Raw genomic sequence first — 7,688 nt, 5'->3', positions numbered from 1 at the left:
AAGTTTACAGCAACACAAGCCTACCTTGAGAAACAAGAAAAATCTCAAATAAACAATGTAAACTTACACCTAAAGGATCCAGAAAAAGAACAAACAAACCTTAAACCAGCAGAAGGAAATAAATAATAAAGATTAGAGAAGAAATAAAAGGAAACTAAAAAACAATAGAAAAGATCAATGGAACCAGGAACTGGTTCTTTGAAAAAAAAAATCAGTAAAATTGATAAACCTCTAGCCAAACTTACCAAGACAAAAAAGAGAAAGGACCCAAATAAATAAAATCACAAATGAGAGAGGAGAAATAACAACTGACACCACAGAAATACAATTACAATATTATTAAAAACTATATGGCAACAATGTTATGAAAAACTATATGCCAACCTAGAAGAAATGGATAAATTCCTAAAAACATATAAACTACCAAAACTAAAGGAGGAAGAAGTAAAAAATTTAAACAGACCGAAATGGCAAAGAAATTGAATCAATTATCAAAAAACTCCCAACAAATAAAAGTCTGGGAACAGACAGCTTCACAGGCAAATTTTACCAAACATTTAAAGAAGAGTTAATATCTACTTTTCTCAAACTATTCCAAAAATATAAAAGGAAGGAAACCTTCCAAATACATTCTATGAGGCTGGCATTACCCTGATCCCAAAACCAGATGAAGGCACCACACACGCAAAAAAAGGGAAGTATAGGCCAATATCTCTGTGAACATAGATGCAAAAATCTTCAACAAAATACTAGCAAACTGAATCCAACAACACATTAAAAAAAATCATTTACTACAATCAAGTGGGATTTATTCCTGGGCTGCAAGGGTGGTTTAATATTTGCATATCAACATGATTCATCACCTCAATAAGAGAAAGGTTAAGAAACATGATCATTTCAGTAGATGAAGAAAAAGCATTTGACAAAGCATAACATCCATTCATGATAAAAAAAAAACACTCAAAAAAGTAGGTGCAACCCAGAAAACCAATAATCCAATTTAAAAATGGGCATAAGGCATGAACAGACACTTCTCCATACATCCAGATAACCAACAGACACATGAAAAGATGATCAACATCATTTGCCATCAGGAAAATACAAATGAAAACCACAATGAGCAATCACCTCATACTCGTCAGAATATCACAACAATAGAAGAAACAAGTGTTAGCAGGGACATGGAGAAAAAGGAATCCTCATGCACTATTGGTAGGAATGCAAACAAGTGCAGCCATGTGGAAATGAGTATGGGGGTTCCCTAAAAAGTTAAAAATACATCTGCCCTATGATTCCACAATGGCACTATGGGTATTTACCCAAAAAATACAAAAACACTAATTCCAAAGGATATATGCACCCCTATGTTTATAGCAACATTATTTACAAAAGTCAAGATATGGAAGTAGCCCACGTGTCCATCAATATTGATGGACAATATATATTGTCTATATATATATATATATATATATATATATATATATATACCATATCTTCTTTATCCATATATATATTATATATATCCATATATATATATATATATATTAGCCATTAAAAGAATGAAATCTTGCCATTTTCAAGGACATGGATGGAACTAGAGCATATAATGCTTAACAAAATAAGTCAGTTAGAGAAAGACAAATACCATATGATTTTACTCACATGTGGCATTTATGAAACAAAGGAGCAAAGGGAAAAAGACGAAACAGACAACAGACTCTTAATTATAAAGAACTGATAGTTACCAAAGGGTAAGGGAGTGGGTATTTGGGTTAAATAGGTGATAGGGATTAAGAGGAGCACTTATGGTGATGAGCACCAGGTTATGTACAGAACTGCTGAATCAGAATCACTATACCATACACCTGAAACTGATATAATGCAGTATGAAAATTAACTGACATTGAAATTTTTTTAAATGAGAACTCACAATATTCACATAACAAAGTAGCTCAAAGGACGACAATCAAGTTACTTATAGGAGTGGAGGAGAATGGAGGAGAATCTGTCCAAGAACTAAAATTCTGGGTAGAGTTGTCCATATGAAGTAATGAAGATGAAAAGAAATGGTGTGGCATTAAGAGAACACACTACAGCTAAATGAGAGTAGGAGGGGCAGGGGGGGCAAATAGAATATGCCAACACTGGAAACCTAACATAGAAGAAAATTCTCTGGGAGTACTTCATGCTATAATCTTTCTATAAGATTCTGTAGCATATGAAATAAGACCACAAACCAAAGACAATAAAACAATGCCATGAAAACTGAGATTGCAACGATAAGGAAACAAGTCAAAGACCAAAACAGACCTATCATGGAACAAGGAGGATAAAACAAACAGCTGAAAACAATTACTAATATATAAGGAAGACTTAATATATAGTATAGGTAGAAGGGAAAAGACTCTAAAATATTAAGAAAAAATACAATAGATGCCAAAAACAGAAAAAAAAATGGCCCAACATAAGGCATATTATTGTTCCAGAAATAGAAAATTAAATAAATGAAACAAAGTGTATTAAAAGTTATAGAAAAACTGTTGGACAGCCACATATAGAAGAATGAAATTGAACCACTTATTTGCACCATGCACAAAAATCACCTCAACATGGATTAAGGACCTAAATGTGAAACCTGATGAGACACCTGGGTGGCTGAGTTGGTTGAGTGTCCAACTGTTGGTTTCAGCTCAGGTCATGATTTTGGGGTCCTGGGACCAAGACCAAGATGTCAGGCCCCACACTCATTGAGGAGTCTGCTTGAAGATTCTCTCTCTCCCTCTCCCACCATCCCTCTCCCCACTACTGTGTATGTTTGTATATCTGTGCACTCTCTCTCTCTAAATAAGTAAATAAATCTTTTTAAAAAGGAGCTAAATGTGAGACCTGAAATAATAAAGCTCCTAGAAGAAAACATAGGCAGTAATTTGACATCAGTAGTAGAAATATTTTTTCTAGATGTCTCTCAGGCAAGAGAAACAAAATCAAAATTAAACTATTGAGACTATGCCTAAGTAAGGAGCTTTTGCACAGTGAAGGAAACCATAACAAAACAAAAAGGTAACATACTGAATGGGAGAAGATATTTGTAAATGATATATCCAATAAAGGATTAATATCCAAAATATATCAAATACTTATACAACTCAACACCCCAAAATATGAGCAATCTAATTAAAAAATGGGCAGAGGACATGAACAGACATTTCTCCAAAGACATAAGATTTCCAACAGGCACATGAAAAGATGCTCAACATCATTCATCATCGGGAAAATGCAAATCAAAACCAATGAGATATCACCTCACACCTGTCAGAATGGCTAAAATAAAAAAGACAAGAAGGTAATAACCTATAGGTGAGGATGCGGAAGAAAAGGGAACTTGATGCACTATTGGTGAGAATGCAAACTGTTGCAGCCACTGGGGAAAACAGTACAAAGTTTCCTCAAAATATTAAAAATAAAAATACCATACAATCCAGTAATTCTGCTACTGGCTATTTACCCAAAGAACACAAAAACCCCTATGTTTATTGCAGCATTATTTATAATAGCCAAGATATGGAAATATCCCAAGTATCTATCAATAGATGAATCGATAAAGATGTGGTATGTATATACACAATGGAATATTACTCAGCCATAAAAAAAACAAAGAAATCTTTCCACTTGCAACAACATGGACCTAAAGGGTATAATGCTAAGTGAAATAAGTCAGAGAAAGATAAATACAGTATGATTTCACTCATGTGGAATTTAAGAAATAAAACAAAGGAAAAAAGAGACCAAAAAACCAGACTTTTAAATAGAGAACAAACTGATGGTTATCGGAGGGGATATGGGTGGGGGAATGGGTGAAATAGGTGAAGGTGATTAACAGTACACATCATGCTGAGTAATATATAGAATTGTTGAATTACTGTATTGTATACCTGAAACTAATATAACCCAAAACTAATATATCTATAAAAAAATAAAAGTTATACAAGAGCCATTCCCTGAAATAAGGAAAAACTACAAACTGAAAGGACACAGAATGTTCCAGGAAAAAATAATAATTGTAAAAGAATTATTGAAATCATAGTTAAGTTATTGGACTCTGAGGCTAAAAGAAAATTCTCCAGGTATTTAGTAGACAAAAAAGCAAGTCATAAGAACAAAAAAATAGTCTGGCTTCAGAATCTCCCCAGCAGAGTTTAATGATAGAAGTGACCAATGGCTACAAAGTTCTGAGTTCAAGAAACTCTGACCCAAGACAATCCTACAAGATTAAGATGTCTTTCTAGTACAGAGGAACCAAAATAATTGCTTTCACCATGAAAGAGTTAAGATGCTTGAGATGCCTTAAAACAAACAAACAAAAACTCCCCAGTGATTAAATCAAGCTGATAAAACATTAAATCAAAATACAGAATTCAAGAATAAAGGAACTATAGTTAAAAGGACTAACTCCTTTTAAATAAAGTAGAATTAAACAATTATGGGAATTATGCTACAAAATAGAAGTAAATTTTGGGTTTTTTTTTTTAAAAAAAGCTTTTATTTATTTATTTGATGGAGAGAGAGAGCCAGAAAGCACAACTGGGGGAATGGCAGAGGGAGAGGGAGAAGCAGGCTCCCCACTGAGCAGGGAGCCTGACTTAGGACTCATTCCCAGGACCCCAAGATCATGACCTGAGCCATAAGGCAGATGGTTAACCAACTGAACCACTCGGGTGCCCTGAAGTAAATGTTTTCAATCTTGGTACGCTAAAAATAAAATACAGCTAAAGGAAATCAGAGTGTGAGGGAAAGAAAAACAGGAAAAAAATTATAAATGTGCTTTTCCCTGTTTCGTAGTAGAAAACAATCAGTATTGAATAAACATATAACACGTTAAAAACCATATTGACTCCTACCTGTCAATGTTTCTACCAAGTATTTCCTTAGAGAGAGGAAGTGGGTCTCAAATTTTAGGATCCACAGAATTCCCTTGTGGACTTGTTACAGTACAGATTGCTGGGCCCCACCTGTAGAATTTCTGGTTCAGTAGGTGTGGGCTGATGCCTGAGAACTTACATTTCTTTTTTTTAAAAAATGATTTTTTTAAAATGTATTTATGGGAAAGAGAGAGAGCACGCGTGCAGGAGGAGAGAGGGAGAGGGACAAGCAAGCTCAGCACTGAACACAGAACCTGTCTCGGGGCTCGATCCCAGGACCCTAAGACCATGATCCCAGCTGAAACCAAGAGTCAAATGCTTAATCAGGGATCCCTGGGTGGCGCAGCGGTTTGGCGCCTGCCTTTGGCCCAGGGTGCGATCCTGGAGACCCGGGATCGAATCCCACGTCAGGCTCCCGGTGCATGGAGCCTGCTTCTCCCTCTGCCTCTCTCTCTCTCTCTCTCTCTCTCTCTCTCTCTGTGACTATCATAAATTTTAAAAAAAATTTTTTTAAATGTTTAAAACAAACAAACAAACAAAAAAACCCAAACAAACAAATGCTTAATCAACTGAGCCATCCAAACACCTGGAGAACTTGCATTTCTGACAAGTTCTCAGGTGATTGTTGATGTTGCTGGCCAAGGACCACTGCTTTTACACAAGGAGCTTTTAGGAACTAGATTCTCTTGCAAAATCATTGTTTTGGTTTTGATTTAAGATAGTTTAATAATTTTTACTTAAAATGACATATATAGCATGATCTCTTAATATAATCATAATTTCCATCTAACCCACTACTTTTTTCTATTGCATATGGTGAAAAGAGGGGAGAGAAATGTTTAGAATGATGGTTTATGTTAATGGTGGTTTATTCTCAGGTGAGATTTGGAGGAGATCTTATTTGTACTTTTTTTTAAAAAATCATTTGAATCTCTTAGAATGAGCTTATGAGACATTTTTTACAAAACAGCAAAGTCATTAATAGCAGTAAACTACAAGATCAGAAATATAACTTATTCAATCTAGATTTCAGTTTCTCAGAGTGACTCCAAGACACTTGTTTGGAAGATCATGGTAGTTTCCTATGAGGTAAGCAATTCAGATCAAACACTTACTTCAGCTCTACTACCTCTTGTTACAAATCTCATGTTTAACTGTCTGCTGCATGAAACCATGCCTTTCTTTAGTGATCCTAGAATTGGCTCTTCCAATTTCTTACGGGTTTTGGTGAACAAGTTCCAATGTACAGCACAGGGAATATAGTCAATATTGTAGTAACTTTGTATGGTGACACGGTAACTAGATTTTTCTTGGGGATCATTTCATTATTTATAAAAGTATCAAATCACTGTGACATACACCCAAAACTAATAGGATGTTGTAGGTTAGTTATACTTCAATAAAAAAGTAAAAAGTAGAAGAAAATGGATAATGTATTTTTTTAAAAAAGATATTCTATGTCCTTTCAAATTTTACACCCCTTCATTCCTATTTTGCTTCAGCCTTACAAAAGATGCTTCATGGATTTTCTCACCCCTTGTCCTGACACCCCCAATTCCTCCTGATTCACTTTAATTACCCTTATCGGGGTATGTTTTGCAACACTACTACCATATATTGTTGGATACACTTAGCTATTAAATAAACAAAAGCCTTCTCCCATAGGCTTGATAAGTACAGTCGACCTTGAACAACACGGGTTTGAAATGCAAGGGTCCACTCATATGCAGATTTTTTTGGATAAATACAGTACTACAAATGTATTTTCTCTTCCTTATTATTTCCTCAATGACATTTTTCTCTAGCTTACTTTATTGTAAGAATAAACTACATAACACATGGAACATACAAGATATGTATTAACAATTATTTTATTGGTAAGGCTTCTATTCAACAGTATGCTATGAGAAGTGAAGTTTTTGGGGAGTCAAAAGTTGTACATGAATTTTCAACTATGCGGGTGGAGGGGATTGGCACCACTAACCCCTGCATTGCTCAAGAGTTAAGTATACTTTATGCTTTGGTTCAAGAGCTGGAAATGAGAAAAAAATAAAACAATTATGAGCTGCCAAATTACATTGCAACTTAGAACAACTTCCCATCATGAAGGAAATACAGATGGCATGACCACTACTGAAATAAGAGTAGAGGAAAGCACCAATAGCAGTGAATCACCATGGCCCAATGTCAGTAGGTAAAAGCTTGCAATAGAATCTGATAATTGAACTGGAACTCCTTTGTGTGGTGGTGGGGTTGGGGGGTAAGGGGAGAGAAAGGAGTAAATGAATGGATGAGCCACTATGGCTACTAAAGAAGGACCAGCAGGGCCAATACTCCATCAGAGCAATTTAAAAAAAAAAAATGAGAGAAAAGAAAGGAAGAAAGGAGGGAAGGAAGGGAGAGAGAGAGAGAGGGAGAGAGAGAGAGAGAGAGAGAGAGAAAGGGAGGAAGGGAGGAAGGGAGGAAAGGATTTATGATCTGATCTTGGTTTCCAGTTTGACCCCTAATATGTGAATGGGGGTTGTGTGACCCTATCATCAGTTTCCATAACTCTTTAACTCACTGTTTTGTGGATCCTCCCAATTCTGATTTTTGAGTCTTTGATTGCATGTGCCTCTTTCTCTCTGAAAACCAGGGTATTAAAAACCATTCCCTACCAAGAGCTCCAGCTCTTCTCTTTGGCCACATTCATCACCAGCCAGCTGCTAGCAATCCTCACCTGAAAGATCTCATACTTCTCTCACTTGGCAGGAGGAGGAGACAGCCATC

The sequence above is a fragment of the Canis aureus genome, chromosome 22, assembly GCF_053574225.1.
Source record: "Canis aureus isolate CA01 chromosome 22, VMU_Caureus_v.1.0, whole genome shotgun sequence".
NCBI lineage: Eukaryota > Metazoa > Chordata > Mammalia > Carnivora > Canidae > Canis > Canis aureus.
The sequence above is the reverse complement of the archived record's forward strand: the minus strand, read 5'-3'. Positions refer to the sequence as shown.